The following is a 15,018-nucleotide window of genomic DNA, read 5'->3' as shown; positions in this document are numbered from 1 at the left end:
AAGAAACGAGTATATATTATACAGAACAGGGAAATATAGCCATTATTTTGTAGTAACTTTAAATGGAGTATAATCTAAAAAATATTGAAACACTATGTTGTACACCCAAAAGTAATATAATATTGTAAATCAGCTATACTTCAATTAAAAAAAAAAGAATTGGGGCTTTTTGTTTTTTGGCCTTGGAAAACAAAGTAGAAAAATCTAAATAGCACTCTGTGTATGTAAATTTTTCCTTTATATTGATTTGACATTTTACATTAGGCCATGTCATGTACCTTTTCCTTATAGGATGATTATGATTATGAAAATGATGATGATGATGATAAAAACTGAATTTATTATTATAACTCCTGGGCTAGGTAATTTGCATTCAGTAGCTGATTTAACATTGAAATAGCATCATAAGCTGTTTTTTTTCCCAATAGTGTTGATTTGATTTATTTCATTAGATCAATACCACTTACTTTTATTTTATATTACAATAATAGTAATAATAAAAACATTTATTTGTCACTTATTACTTGTCAAGACTTGTATCAAACTTTTACATCTAATAGCGCATTAACTAATTAACACACAGTCACAGATAGAATAAGAAAATGGCCTGCAGTAACACAGCAAGTAAATGGTGGAAACAGGATTCAAATTGAGGAAACCTTGCTTTGTAACCTTCACCCTCAAATGCAAAGCTCAGCTGCCTCATCTAATATTCCCAGTTTTATGTTATTAATACAGTGAGTAAAAATAAAATAGATTCAAAATGTCATGAATCCTTTCATTATATATCTGATAGCTCTGTGACCCTGGGAAAGTTATTTGATGTCTCTGATCCTCAGTTTCCTCTTTGAAAAATGAGAATGATAATTCCTGACACATCTATTTTAGGAGAGAATTGCATAATTAAAATAAGCATAAAAGTGTTTTATGAACTGAAAGATAGAATACAAGTTCTAGTTAATATCATATTTGTCATTACCTTCTCCTCCAAATATAAATATATAAATAAAAATAAAAATGAGTCTGGTAGACCCAGAAAGTTACAATTTAACCCCCAATTTTCAATTGAGGAAGAAATGCTTCATTTTATCCTTAAAAAGTGAATAAGTGCACTTAAACATATATTTAAGTTAAAAAACTTATTTTTGAACCCTTTAAACTTTTCCTACATTTATTTCATGTTTTTAAGCTTAATAGATTTATTTATTTAATGTAATATATTTATCGTTGTATAAGCAGAGCATTTGATTTAAGCTGTGGTTTGCTGCTTTATCAAGGTACTCAGTCTTACATAGACAAAAGTTTTTGCTAATAAAAGAAAAGCTTCCTAAAAATCAAGCATACAATTAACCTTTAGAAGTGCATGCCTTTATAAATAAAAATATAAATTATATTATCAAATTATTTTTAATTTGTCAGTTTGTCAACTGACAAAAATGTTTGATAATATCCACTAATGGGAAGATCCACAGAAATAGACAGTGCATACACTGTGGTGAGATTCTAATTTGGTCCTGCTTTATGTCTATAAATGTTGACAGTTTCAAATGTAAAGAATAACTGCAAAAATAATGAATAAAATAAAAAATAATAAAGGACTTTCATGTATCCTTCATCCAGCAAGCCCAGGTTTCCCAGTAAAGTCCTTTGTAGATCCAATCTGGAATCATTATAAAACCCAGTTATGTGTCACTGTCTTTGAACTGGGAACAGTCCTTCAATTTCTCCTTCACTTTCCCAAGTTTGGCATGTTTGAATATTACAAGTCAGTTATTTCTTAGATTTATTTGTATGACTTTCTTATTGTCACTGTAACAAATTGCCACAAGCTTAATGGCTTAAAGAAACACAAATTTAAAATAGTATTTTACAGTACTAGAGGTCAGAACCAAATGGGTCTCACTAGGCTAAAATCAAGGTGTCAACCTGACTGTTTTTCCTCCTAAAAGCTCTAGGAGAGAGTGCTTCTTTCCTTTTCCTTTTTTTTGAGTTAGAAGCCACATTCATTTCTTTTTGTTTGTTTGTTTGTTCGTTTCGGTACGCGGGCCTTTCACTGTTGAGGCCTCTCCCGTTGCCGAGCACAGGCTCCGGACGGACGCGCAGGCTCAGCGGCCATGGCTCACGGGCCTAGCCACTCCGCGGCATGTGGGATCTTCCCGGACCGGGGCACGAACCCGTGTCCCCTGCATCGGCAGGCGGACTCTCAACCACTGCACCACAAGGGAAGCCCTGAAAGTAAGTTTTATATACCATAGCCATTTACTTCTAAATATTTTAATACATATTTTCTCAAAATAAGAATATTGCCTTACATAACCCCAAGTACAGTTATTGGCTTGAAAACATGTAACATTGATACTTCTTTTATCTGATTGACTATGTGTATTCCAATTTTGTCACTTTATCCAGTAATGCCCTTTATAGCATTTTTTAAAAGAACAGGATTCCGTCTAGAATCAGGTATTACAATTAATTGTCATGTTTCTTTAGTCTGCTTTAATCTGAATTATTTCCAAAGCCTTTCTTTGTCTTTTATGACATTGACATTTATGAAGACTATAGTTCCCTTAACTTTCTAGTACATTATGTCTATACATTATTAAAATATGCATTTCTTTGGACATAGCTAATTAACTTCTCATAAATTAATTTTATGTGAAAATATTTCCACATGTATAGAAAAATATGTTAATAATTGTGTAAATTTCAACATTTTAAAATAAAACATAAAAAGAAATCTATATATCTATTAAGAGAGAATTAGTTATACACATGATTATGTGTCTACACAATGAAACCCTACATATTTATTCAAAAGCTTAATGTTTTAGTATGGAAAGATGTGCTTGATTTATCATTACTGGGAGAAAAATTACATAGATACCCTACCTATGTGGTATATCTTACCTATGTGGTAGGGTGCTGCTGCTTTTATAAATACTGACTGAACCACATTTTGAAAAATTTTATATTACTATAATTTTGTACTAAAAACTGTTTCATATCAAATACACAAATGTAGAATATTTTTCAAATTATATTTTAATTCTAATCTAAATAATTAAAACCTCTCTTACTAAAAAAAATTTAGAAATTTTACAATTCAGCAGTTTTCTGACATTAGATATCTATAAAAATTTTAGTGAGATCTAAAAATACTATTGAAACCTCAAATATTTTATGCATCATGGGATTTCTAATAGCAATTCTCTACAAATTCAGAAAAACTGTATCCACTGGCATTTTGGAATATGTAAGGTTATTATTAATTAATTTAACTGAAAAATTTTGGCAACATGTCCAGTATATAGTCCAAATTGCATACTGAAGATAAATGTCTATGTGTTAAATATCCAAATAATGTGTAGAAGTTATCTTTTGCATCAATCTGTAGACATTCAGCAGAGAAAGCCCCATGTAGAAATGCCCTCACATAATCAAGACGCATGACAATTTCCCCCACACACACACCAAAATCGTGCAATAGGCAACAGAATATTGCTGCTAATTGGTATATATTTTTCTTCTAAAAGTGAAAATTCTAACCTTTTACTTGACAGATGTTTGGGTAAAATGCCTGTAACATTTTGAGAGCTTATCTGTGCTCTTTACAGTTGTGTTTATACTTCTACGCATTCAGGAGCAAATAAATGAAAAAGTAAACAAAAGTAAAAATATGACCTAGTTAGCTATTTACCGATAAACATATAGATCAAAAGCCAGTTAATTTCAAATATGTAAAATATTTAGTAGATTAATCAAATAAAATAGCGACCTAGAAAGCACATTTCTAAACATTTGAAACATTTGAGAACAAATGGCATGTAGGATGGTCAAGAGATTAGTAATCGTAAATAAACAAAATTATATATTTTTAAAACAAATATAATTCTTTTTTTTTTTAACATCTTTATTGGAGTATAATTGCCTTACAATGGTGTGTTAGTTTCTGCTTTATAACAAAGTGAATCAGCTATACATACACTTATATCCCCATATCTCCCTCCCTCCCACCCTCCCTGTCCCACCCCTCTATGTGGTCACAAAGCACCGAGCTGGTCTCCCTGTGCTATATGGCTGCTTCCCACTAGCTATCTATTTTACATTTGCTAGTGTATATATGTCCATGCCAGTCTCTCACTTTGTCACAGCTTACCCTTACCCCTCCCCATATCCTCAAGTCCATTCTCTAGTAGGTCTGCGTCTTTATTCCCGTCTTGCCCCTAGGTTCTTCATGAGCATTTTTTTTTTTTAGATTTCATATATATGTGTTAGCATACAGTATTTTAAAACAAATATAATTCTTAAATGCTCACTATACCCATTTTTGTTATAATTTAGCTACAAAATGGACTAATAATATAATAGTTGTGAGAACTGTTTTTTAGTTAGTAAAATCCTTCCTAAATATCATCTGGTCCTCAAAAATTTGGGAAGGAAGAACATGAGATATTTTACCACTATTTCTGAGACGATAAAATTTAGTCTCTGGGAAGTTAACTGATTTACATACTGGACCAGATGAAACCAAAATCTCCCAGCAACACTTTCGACATCATTAATGATGCAGCCTATGCTGAACAGCCCACCCCTACACCACACCAAGGATCTCAGAAACTTTTAGGCACATTTAAGACTGCCAATGATCCTACGTATTTTATTATTCACTTTGGTTATATTTATGAGTGTTTTGTTGAATAAAGTTATTTATTTATTTATTTTGCAGTACGCGGGCCTCACTGTTGTGGCCTCTCCCGTTGCGGAGCACAAGCTCCGGACGCGCAGGCTCAGCGGCCATGGCTCATGGGCCTAGCTGCACAGCGGCACATGGGATCTTCCCGGACCAGGGCACGAACCCCTGTCCCCTGCATCGGCAGGCGGACTCTCAACCACTGCTCCACCAGGGAAGCCCAATAAATTTATCTATTAATGCTTTTGTTGAAAATGCTCACTAAGAGTACATCAAGCAATTAGCTTTGTTTAGTTCTTTTGTCATAGATATCTTAAACCCATGAAGATAAATGATAGGTGTATTTAATAGGGCAGAAATGAAGACAACTTTGAGTTCCAATAATTTAATCCACACATTTATAAAAAATAGTATTTTATTAATGTGGCACTCATCTAATTGATTCATTAAAGAAACCTATCAAATATTGAACCTTACGCATACAACAATATTGAGACATAGCAATTAGGATGCCTTATCTGAAGACTAAAGTCACAAAAATAAAAGTGGAAGGTACTAATAAATCTTTTCCCTTTGAAATATTATGTTACAGCATACCAAGTCAATGGCTTCTTATTTCATGTACCTATAAATTAATTCTTCTCTTTAATGTTGACTGGTTTCCCACAACACACTAAATTAAAATGGAATATTTGTCATGGACCTACCCCAAGGATGATGCTTTTCTACTTGAAGGATAAATTATGAAGAATGTAACAATAGAAAACAAAAGAAAGTAATTACAAGCAATCAATTGTTTCTTGTGGAACTCCAGTGTTTTGGAAAACTGAGTGATCTCTGTAAGTAAAAGACTTGCCAGGTGGGAAGAAGAGCAAAAGCAAACATGGAAATTAATATTGTGTATATGAGAGAGAATGAAGTGACTGAAATTAAGACACTGGTGAGGGGAAATGGTACTACTAGGTTATTAATGTATTTTCTTTAACATAAATTTGTATGTTTTCATAATAGAAAATTTATAAAATTGATGATAGTAAGAAGTCACCCACCACCCTACCACCCAGACAAAAATGCTTATCTCTCCACTTAATTTTATGTACAAATGTGTATATACAAGTTTTAAGAAAGTTGTAATATTATATATACTGCCTTATTAAATGCTGTTTAATGTAAGTTTTTGTGTTGTTCTATTTTATTACTTTTTCTTATACTAACTTTTGAGTAGAATGCTAACATACAGCTGTTCTGTAAATTATTTATCTAACCCCATTGTATAAATCCCTTTGGCAAAATGCTCTTCCCAAAGATGTTCACAGCCTAATCCCTGGAGTCTGAAAATATGCTACAGTTTGTGAAAAAGGGGACTTCACAGGTGTAAATAAGTTTACAGACTTTAATTGGGAGAGATTGTCTGAATTATTTGAGTGGACTCAATCTAATATGAACCCTTAAAAGCAGAGGATTTTCCTCCAGCTGGAGGCAAGAGATGCTGCACAAGAGGAAGTCAGAGAGATTCAAAGCTTGAGAAGAAGTTGGCTTTGCTACTTTGAAGATGGAGAGGGCAATTTGACAAGGAATACAGACAGTCTCAGGGAACGGAGAAAAACTCTTGGCTGACACTAGCAAGGGAATGGAGGCCTCATTCTCACAGTCACACAGAAGTGAATTTGACCAACAACCCTAAATCATGGACAAAGGACTTTACTTGTCTGCCTTCTTCACTATTATGATTCCAGAACCTAAAATGTGCATCTCGTTTGCTAAATCAATGAATGAATTATATTTCTGCATTTGTAGATTGTTCTTTAATATCACTTCTACAATTTGTTTTGGCCTCTTGTGAGATGATTCTTTCATATATATATATATATATATATGAAGGAGCCAGAAGTTCTGTATTAAATATGTAGTATTGTTAGAATGAGAAATTTAGAAGAGGAATCTATTTTGTAGGAGGAAAGAAATGCAACAAACTGGTTACTAGAAATAAAAAGAATTCATTTAGTAAAATCAGGAAAGCACTGTATTGTTTAGCCAAACTTACAGAAAGAGAAACAAAATAGGGAGAAGAAACATGCAGACTGTGGAAATTGCCTATTTACTCTGGTACAGGAGGGAAGAAGCAAGAATGCAGGACGGCGAGTAAAAATATATGGAGTCAAGGTTTTATTCAAGACTGAAGAGTCACTCCTGGTTACAGGGAGGAGTGTAGAATGAGTCTGTGTAATAAAGGAAGTCATGAGGAGAGAAATGTATATCATTTGTAAAAACTTAAATTGCGTCCAAATGCTGAATAGCTTCTGGGATGCTGTAGAGCTGTGTTTTCTACTACCGTTGGGCTACAATATTTGCCTACAAGTCAAGGAATTCTGCTTTCCATGCTGTCTTGCTCCTCTTCCCATCAACTTGCTCTCTGAAAATGTCACTTAACCTAGAAATAGCAGAAGCCCACCCTTATGTTGAGCAGTGGGTTTGGAACTTGAACAAATGTAGCAGCTGCTGCTCATTTGCTCTCTTAGCCCACAGGGTGGAGCCCACCCAGAGCAGCACGGGGGAACATCACTTGGAGATAACACTTAACAATATATTTTCATCATCCTTGAAATTCAAAAATTAAAGGACTATTTCTGTGTTGGCTTTTACATTTTGCTTGGTAGTCAATAAGCTATTTTAATTAACAAAACTGGGTCTTTGTTTACCCCCAAACTTTTTCCCTCATATTTTATGGTTATAGATCTTCCTTGTTTTCCCATTCTATTCTGTTCTCTCTTTTACAAGTTCTGTTATTTATTATTGTGTTCTGTTAATGGATACCCTGCACCTGTCATTGTATTTAGTTTTCTCTGATTTTATTTCTCTCCATGGGCCCCTTTTCTCTGAGTTACAGAAAAATATCCGATTTTTTCATGTATTTCTTTACATTTTTTCTTTAATATTCTTTCTGTTGTTGACTGCACCTACTGTAGTTTTACATTTTGCGGTTGTGACTTTTCAAATTTTATACTATTTCTCTTTCATGGCTACCTCTTCAAGTTTCTTGGATTCACTATCCCCAAAAATAGTTTTGAGAATATGAACTAAAATTTTGGAAAGACTTTCTGCACTAATTCCACTTCACAAGAGAATATATGCTTCCTGAATGTGGTCCTGAAACTGCCCTCCTCAGTACCTATCTTTCAGGATGATACACTTACCCTGTTCACCTTCAAAGAGGGAGATGATTGAGGGTAAAGACAATTTCCCCAAGAGAATGATCAGATCCTCAGATTTTGATCAGACCCAGACAAAAGTAAAGGCTCAGTCATCTGCTGCACATCCCAGAACTACTGATAAAACAAAATATGCAGCCACCCTCTCCCCACAGCCTACTCTTTTGGCTTCTTCTCTCCAGTGTATAAGATATTTATATTTTTCCTAAATCTCTTCCTCTTACTCCCAGGGAAGTGGCTCTGGGGAGCTAAGATTTGAGAAGTTTCCTTCCATCTAGTTCCATCTCAACTGTATCCATAAAACACTCCTCATTATTCAAATACGTCATCATTGCCCTTTCCACATGATGCACAATTTTCTTTATTTTTCCTTTATTTTTCTAATGAATTTTCAATGACAATTTAGCAAGGTTTGAAGCAAGGGAGGGATAAGTGACATCTGCACATGTCACCAATTCACTTTGAAACTAATATTTCCGATTAAACAAGATTTTAGACTTGGATTAATCAGAATATTTATTTCTTTTAATGTATGTGTGCATTTCAAACAAAGTACTTTGATTACCTTTTCTTGAGTGTTTTCATTCTTAAACGAAACTACTTGGAGTGACACACTATGCTGTCCGCAGTGCTCAAGAGTCTTCTAATCTGGGGTCCGTGGAGCACAAGGAATTCCATGGGTTGCTTATTCATAAATGCTCCCTTAAAAATTGTATTCTATTTTCAGTGCATGTTTTTATATACAAATGTACTGGAAATCAGTTCTAAAGCATTCAACAAATTCTTGGAAGGGCCCATGACTCAACAGTCTAGTGACCACTTTTGGAATATTGTTAATTTATACTTGTTGAAATGGCTGTCATAAAATAAACTTTTAAATCTTCACTATGTACATGCCCTTCTCTGACTGCTTTTGGCTGTTCACAGAAACAGTGCCTTTTACCTCTAACTAGACAGAATTGTATGTCCATCTTTCAACAGTCAGAGTGAGAAAGATCTTTATATCTCAATGGCCTTTTGGTTGCTAAACCTGAGTAGTAAAATGAAGAGGCTGCTCCCTAGGCAACCTTTTACTTCCCTGCTGCTTGTGAGATTCACTTGTATCACAATAGTTATAATCAATTAAGCTTTCCACTGCAAATGAGGCTTCTGATCAAAGTACAGGAAGCTTTTTCTTTTAAAAAATGGATTTTTCAATTATTAAAATATATCTCATATAGTGCCGTGCATCACATAAATTCATCTCACCTCTCTTAAAACTTTAATTTTAGCAGAGCAAAGCTGCTTTTGGATCTTTTTCCAAAACAGAATTATTTCAATATTTGTACACAGTGAGTTTGCTAATCACGTATGTAAAATTCCTACAAGTGTTTGTGAGAATATTTGTACAAACCAAATTTATAGATCACCATCAAACTTATTGGAAAGGGGTTCTATAGCATTCAGCAGATTCTCGAAAGTAACCTTGTCACAAAAGAGTTTAAGTAACACTGTACTTTATTGATACACCTTCAGAATATAGTTAATTTATATTTGTATAAATGGCTGAACAGTGCAATCATTTTAAATTCTTTATTTTTTATGCTTTTCTCTGGTTCCTATGCCTCAATCAAATCATTTAGAAGGAAAAAAATAGATAATCTCAACTTATCTAATTATTATAGCCAATACATTCAAGAATTTAATCTGTACATTTTCTAAGATGAGTTGGCCAATATTTAAATAAGTACTCAAGCATTTAAATTCCTTTTGTTTAATACTATATTTATGTTTGTCACATAACAAACTTATACTGTGATGACCAACTTTAGTGAGAAATAAAGATATATTACTCATTTACTGCCAAAGTTGGATTTAAGTTGTTCAATGTTTAATTAAAATATTGCACATCATTATATTCCTATTTTAGTATTGGCAGTTTGTAAGTGACCATGGGCTTTTTTTCTCTCATCTTTTCTAGAAACAGTTAACACTGACTCAGAAAGATGTGGACACTCTCTGAGAATCTGAGGTTAGAAATTAGATTTCAGCAGCTCCAAAAATCAACCCAGCCATGGTAATTTTAAAGATGATTCATCCCAGTGATTCCTCTTACTTAACGTTTAGCATGATTTCAGAAACACCGCTTGAGTAAGAGCAGAAATAATTTTATTGGATGTGTACTTTTTATGTATATTTAGGAGGGAAAAACTAAACAAAGGTGCTCTACCTAAAGCAAAAGTCTGATATTTCCAGGGTGACAGACAATAGCTTTTTAACAGTGCTTGATTTTCAATTGAACTGCTCAGAATATTTAAAAGATAAGAGGAAATAATATGCCTAGCTCACTGAAAAGAGGCATTTACATAAGTAGATCATAATTATCCAAGTAAGACCTTGTTGCTGAGACGTGGGAGGGTTAATGATTATGATGATAATTAAAATGCAGAGGATTTGTAGAGCACTTATTTGCTTTCTGAAGAGCTCAGGGTACTTCTCATATATTCTATTCTTCTCATTGATCTCTGTGTGATAGCTATACAACAGTATGTTTAAATACCTCAGAATAATGGAAGGAAACATCTGACCTGTTATAACCATAAATGATTATAATCTTTTGGGTTTTGCCTCACCTGAAAGGCAGGACCTCCAATGACATAGCTTTTTGAAACATTACTTCAGGTCATCACAGCAAAACTGACTCTGAGGAAAGAGTGCCACCTACTGAATCAAATTGCCCAGGTTCCCTCCAAGGGCTGGTCTCTCAGTTTTAGAATTGTCCTAACATGCTCAACTATAAGAAGTAATGGGATTGCTGCACCATGCATGAAATACTTATTATTTTTGTTTCCAACTTCAGTCAGTTTATTTTAACAATCCACCCATCACATCTATAATTTAACCATTTCATTCAGAAACTTTCCATTTGTTTTGAAAACTAGTATACAAAGACTGAACAAATCTAACTTTGTTATTTAATGAAGGGAATTTCCAAAACAAATACCTGTCTTTTTTATTGTCGAAGTGGCCACAAGGGGGAGCTAGCATGCAACTTCTTATGGGGCAGGAGAGTTGAGGTTTCATAATTAATTGAACCCTTTTATTCCTGGCTAAGGCAGGAGAAGATACAAATATGCTATTTGAAATTTATGAAGCTCAAGATAATTTTTCTCAGAATTACATTTTGCACAATGCAATCCAACTCCCCCTTTTAATATATGCTAATACATTAGATATAATGTAACATTTTTTAGTCTGACAATTCCTGTTTCTTCATGGCCTAACTCTCAGGTACTCTACACACAATTACATGCACACAGTTTGTTTAAACCACACCAAATAATTTTAAACTGTAAAACTTAAATACAAAAATTTTAAATTACCTGAAATTCGTCTCAATATTTTATTTTATTTTTAATTTTTTTTTTTTTACTCTAGTACTTGGTAGTTTTATTAGTTTATTTATTTATTTGCTAAAAGACAACAAAAACAAAACAAATAGTGTATGCAATCAATTAAATTGTTGAAATCTTTAAGTGATTGCCTCATTGATTTTCCATCATTGGAAACACATACACAAATAAACACACAAAAAATGAGATAAGAATTAGTGATAAGAAAAGTCTGGAACATATTATCCGGCAGGAAAAAATATATGTATGTTGCAAGCAGAAATATTTCTAGAATAACTTTTACTATTTTAAAATAAACATCCTGATATGTGTCCCAGTTCAAAAGTTGATCATTGGTGACTAATTTATGAGTGTTTCCTTCCGATTGACATATATTTATAATACATAGCACCAGTTGGAAATTTAGTTTATTTACTGTGTGAATTTCAAATTAATAAAACTTCCATGTTTTTGTAGGGCTAATCCTGTATTTAATTTCGACTGTTCATTGGGAACTCACTTCCTATGTGTGGGAGGAGGGAACATGTATATGAACATGTTATATTGTAACATAACATACATATCATATAGAAGGGACTTGAAATATATCATTTCCTGAGAAATATTTTTTAATAGCAAGATTTAATAATTTTAATAAAAATGAGAAAAAATTAACATTTAATTTAATATACTGTTTATTTATGGATATAGTTTACACTTTTTCTTAGCTGTTGTATAGGAGAGATTTAGTTCTCAAAAATATTTTTAATTATAAACCATTTCTCCTGAAACTTAAAAATTATAGTTAATTTACATTACTTTATTAAAATTCATATTTATCAGAAAGGGGAAAGATATGTTTTAGTGATTGTCCTGTTAGTAGTGTGAATTTGTCATTTGTTAAAAGGGGAATCTTTGATTAAAAGACAGCAGTTGGCTAATAGCTGTGTGTTAAAAGTGAGACTCAAATATCTCTGAAAGACAATGGAGACTAGAACTAGCTGTGAATTAAACACTATCCTTCACCTGTGGATTTAAATATGATATGGCAATCTTTGATACTTATTACATCTAAAACGTTTAGCTGTTAAAGTTATTTTTGAAAATTCTCTGTTAAATAAAAATATATGAAATCAAATATTGAAATAATGGTAAAAATGATGGAAAAGGAAATAGTGGAGAGAGAATTTTTCAGTCATATAAACAGTGGCTGTGTTGAAACTATCAGCAACAGAAATTTCTCTTAGGAACTGTATCTTATTGAATTCAACAATACAACAAACAGGACAAATTTTGGAAGAATAACTGCTACCATTTTGGCTACATACATAAACTCTCGGGGCTACATGATGAACTCTTGGAACTACAACTACAGCTAGTCAATCTGAATTTTAAAGAGTCTCTCAGAGACAAAATTAAATACCTTATATAACAAAAAAGTCATAAAATAGCATTTTAAGATTATTAATGATATTCAATTATTGATTTAATGTAATAGCATTAATCAGCCTTTATCAGTCTATAAAAATAGACCTTAATACTTCTCTGTTTGAAGCTGTTCCAACATAATCAGTTTATTTTAAAACTCACCTAGAATAGCATAATATCTTATTAATGAAATAATGTTATGTTTATATGAGTATTTCTCAGTACTTTTTCTCAATGAGTGTGCATATATTTATATTTTGATGGAATCACACAAGATTTTTGGATGTTCAATATATGTATAATAATAAAGGAATAATAATTTTGGTTTAAGGTTGAGACTATCATTTGCAATTACAACTCATGATTATCAACCAGTCTTTTCTTAGAAATATGAGATTCTAGGTATCGTGAGCTACACTCAACTCTGTGGTCCTCTGGATTCCTCAGCTAGAACGCTTATGTCCATAGCCTTCTATGGTATAAAAAACAATAGGATCTTTGAACTGTTTAACAATATTTATATCATCTCCTTTTTAAAAAATTGAGCTCAATATTTTAAGAATAGTTTAAAAAATACTCAAAATGGTATCTTAAAAAGAAAAATTGTTTGGGGAAAAATAGAATATAAGAAAGGGTTACAAATTAGGAGTGACTACAGTTTTAAAAGTTGTATCTGGCTAAAGGGAAGTCAAACAATTGGAAGCTGATTTCATTTCTTTTAAAAATGAAACAGGGATGAGACATAAAGATTAAAATTAATTATTGTGGGTACATGTCAATCTTTAACAACAGAACTCAATACTTCAAATTAATATATGAGTAAGGTATCTAATATGTAGTAGTAGTTCTGTTTTGCTCCCCTTGGCTGAAACTCTGGGGTATTCACCATAATCATGGTAGTTCTCTCTATATACACTAGGGGGAGGTGTTACAATTACTCTGGAGGGGTGGTGGGCAAATTGGTGTCTATGAGTATGTGTTTCATATCTCTCACTGGTCTCTTCTTAGACACTGTGGTTTTCCCCTCGGTTGCATAACAACACTTCTAATTAAGAATAATCAATAAGCCATATTAACCTTTCCTTGGAAGTTTTTCATCCTTTTGTTTTTGCTTTATTGTAAACCTCAAGTAAGGATGTTTTATGACTTTCCTTGAATTAGTATGTATTGCAAAAATAAAAATCATAGATTTTTCATATTTAAAAAACAATGAGGGGCTTCCCTGGTGGCGCAGTGGTTAAGAATCTGCCTGCCAATGCAGGGGACACGGGTTCCAGCCCTCGTCCAGGAAGATCCCACATGCCGCGGAGCAACTAAGTCTGTACGCCACAACTACTGAGCCCGTGTGCCACAGCTACTGAAGCCCGAGGGCCTAGAGCCCGTGCTCTGCAGGAGAAGCTACCGCAATGAGAAGCCCCTGCTCCCGCAAGTAGAGAAAGCCCACGCGCAGCAACGAAGACGCAACACAGTCAAAAATAAATTTAAAAAATTTAAAAGTAATGATTAAAAATGAGTGTGCATTCTCTATTCTTGATTTAAGTTAACGGCTGCTCTTAAAGCCTCTACACTTCAGATTTCAAGGTACATGCATTAGAACAGAGATACTAACCCCTTCCTGAGAAATGTAACGGTGAGGTTTCATGCGACGGTGCGGTTAGGCACCCACTCAGCAAAATAATCCAGATGTCAACAAAGCTGTAGCTCCCCTGTTTAGCAAAAGTATGTGCATGACAAACTATTTAAAAAATATAAAGACAGTTTAGGATTTGAAGGTCTGGCTGTAAAGAACACTTCTTTGAATTTTTAAACTGTTAAAGACAGTCTCTTAAGGGAGTGGTGAATTTTGGATCCAGATCACACTGCAAATTCAGACTGTAGGTTATCTCACTGAATCCTCTGGGAAATAAATAGCTCCTTTACCTGAATCTTTAAGCAATTATCCCAATAACAATCATCAGAACTTTCTTGTAATTGGTCTGGATTTGATTTTCTTTGAATTTTGAATGATTTATGTTACAGACTTATACGTTAGTCATTCACAAGTTATAAATGGCAACTTTACTTCAGTATTTATGAATTGCGATCAATACTCTAGCAATCAAAACACTCACCTTTTCTATTTCAATACTTCAATTTTCTTTGGCGTTCTTTCCCAGAACGGCTGGATCACGAACAAAGCAGTCATCGCTTGTGGATGTTTGTGATAATAGTTTGGGGAGAAAGAATCTCTGAGATTAAGAACTGCAGAAGAAGTAGATGAATCAGGAGTCTCCCTCTCTCTCTCTCTCTCTCTCTCTCTCTCTCTCTCTCTCTCTCTCTC

This window comes from Aethalodelphis obliquidens, unplaced genomic scaffold (assembly GCF_003676395.1).
Source record: "Aethalodelphis obliquidens isolate GAN/ISIS:26980383/991018 unplaced genomic scaffold, ASM367639v1 scaffold16, whole genome shotgun sequence".
NCBI classification, from domain to species: Eukaryota; Metazoa; Chordata; class Mammalia; order Artiodactyla; family Delphinidae; genus Aethalodelphis; species Aethalodelphis obliquidens.
The sequence above is the reverse complement of the archived record's forward strand: the minus strand, read 5'-3'. Positions refer to the sequence as shown.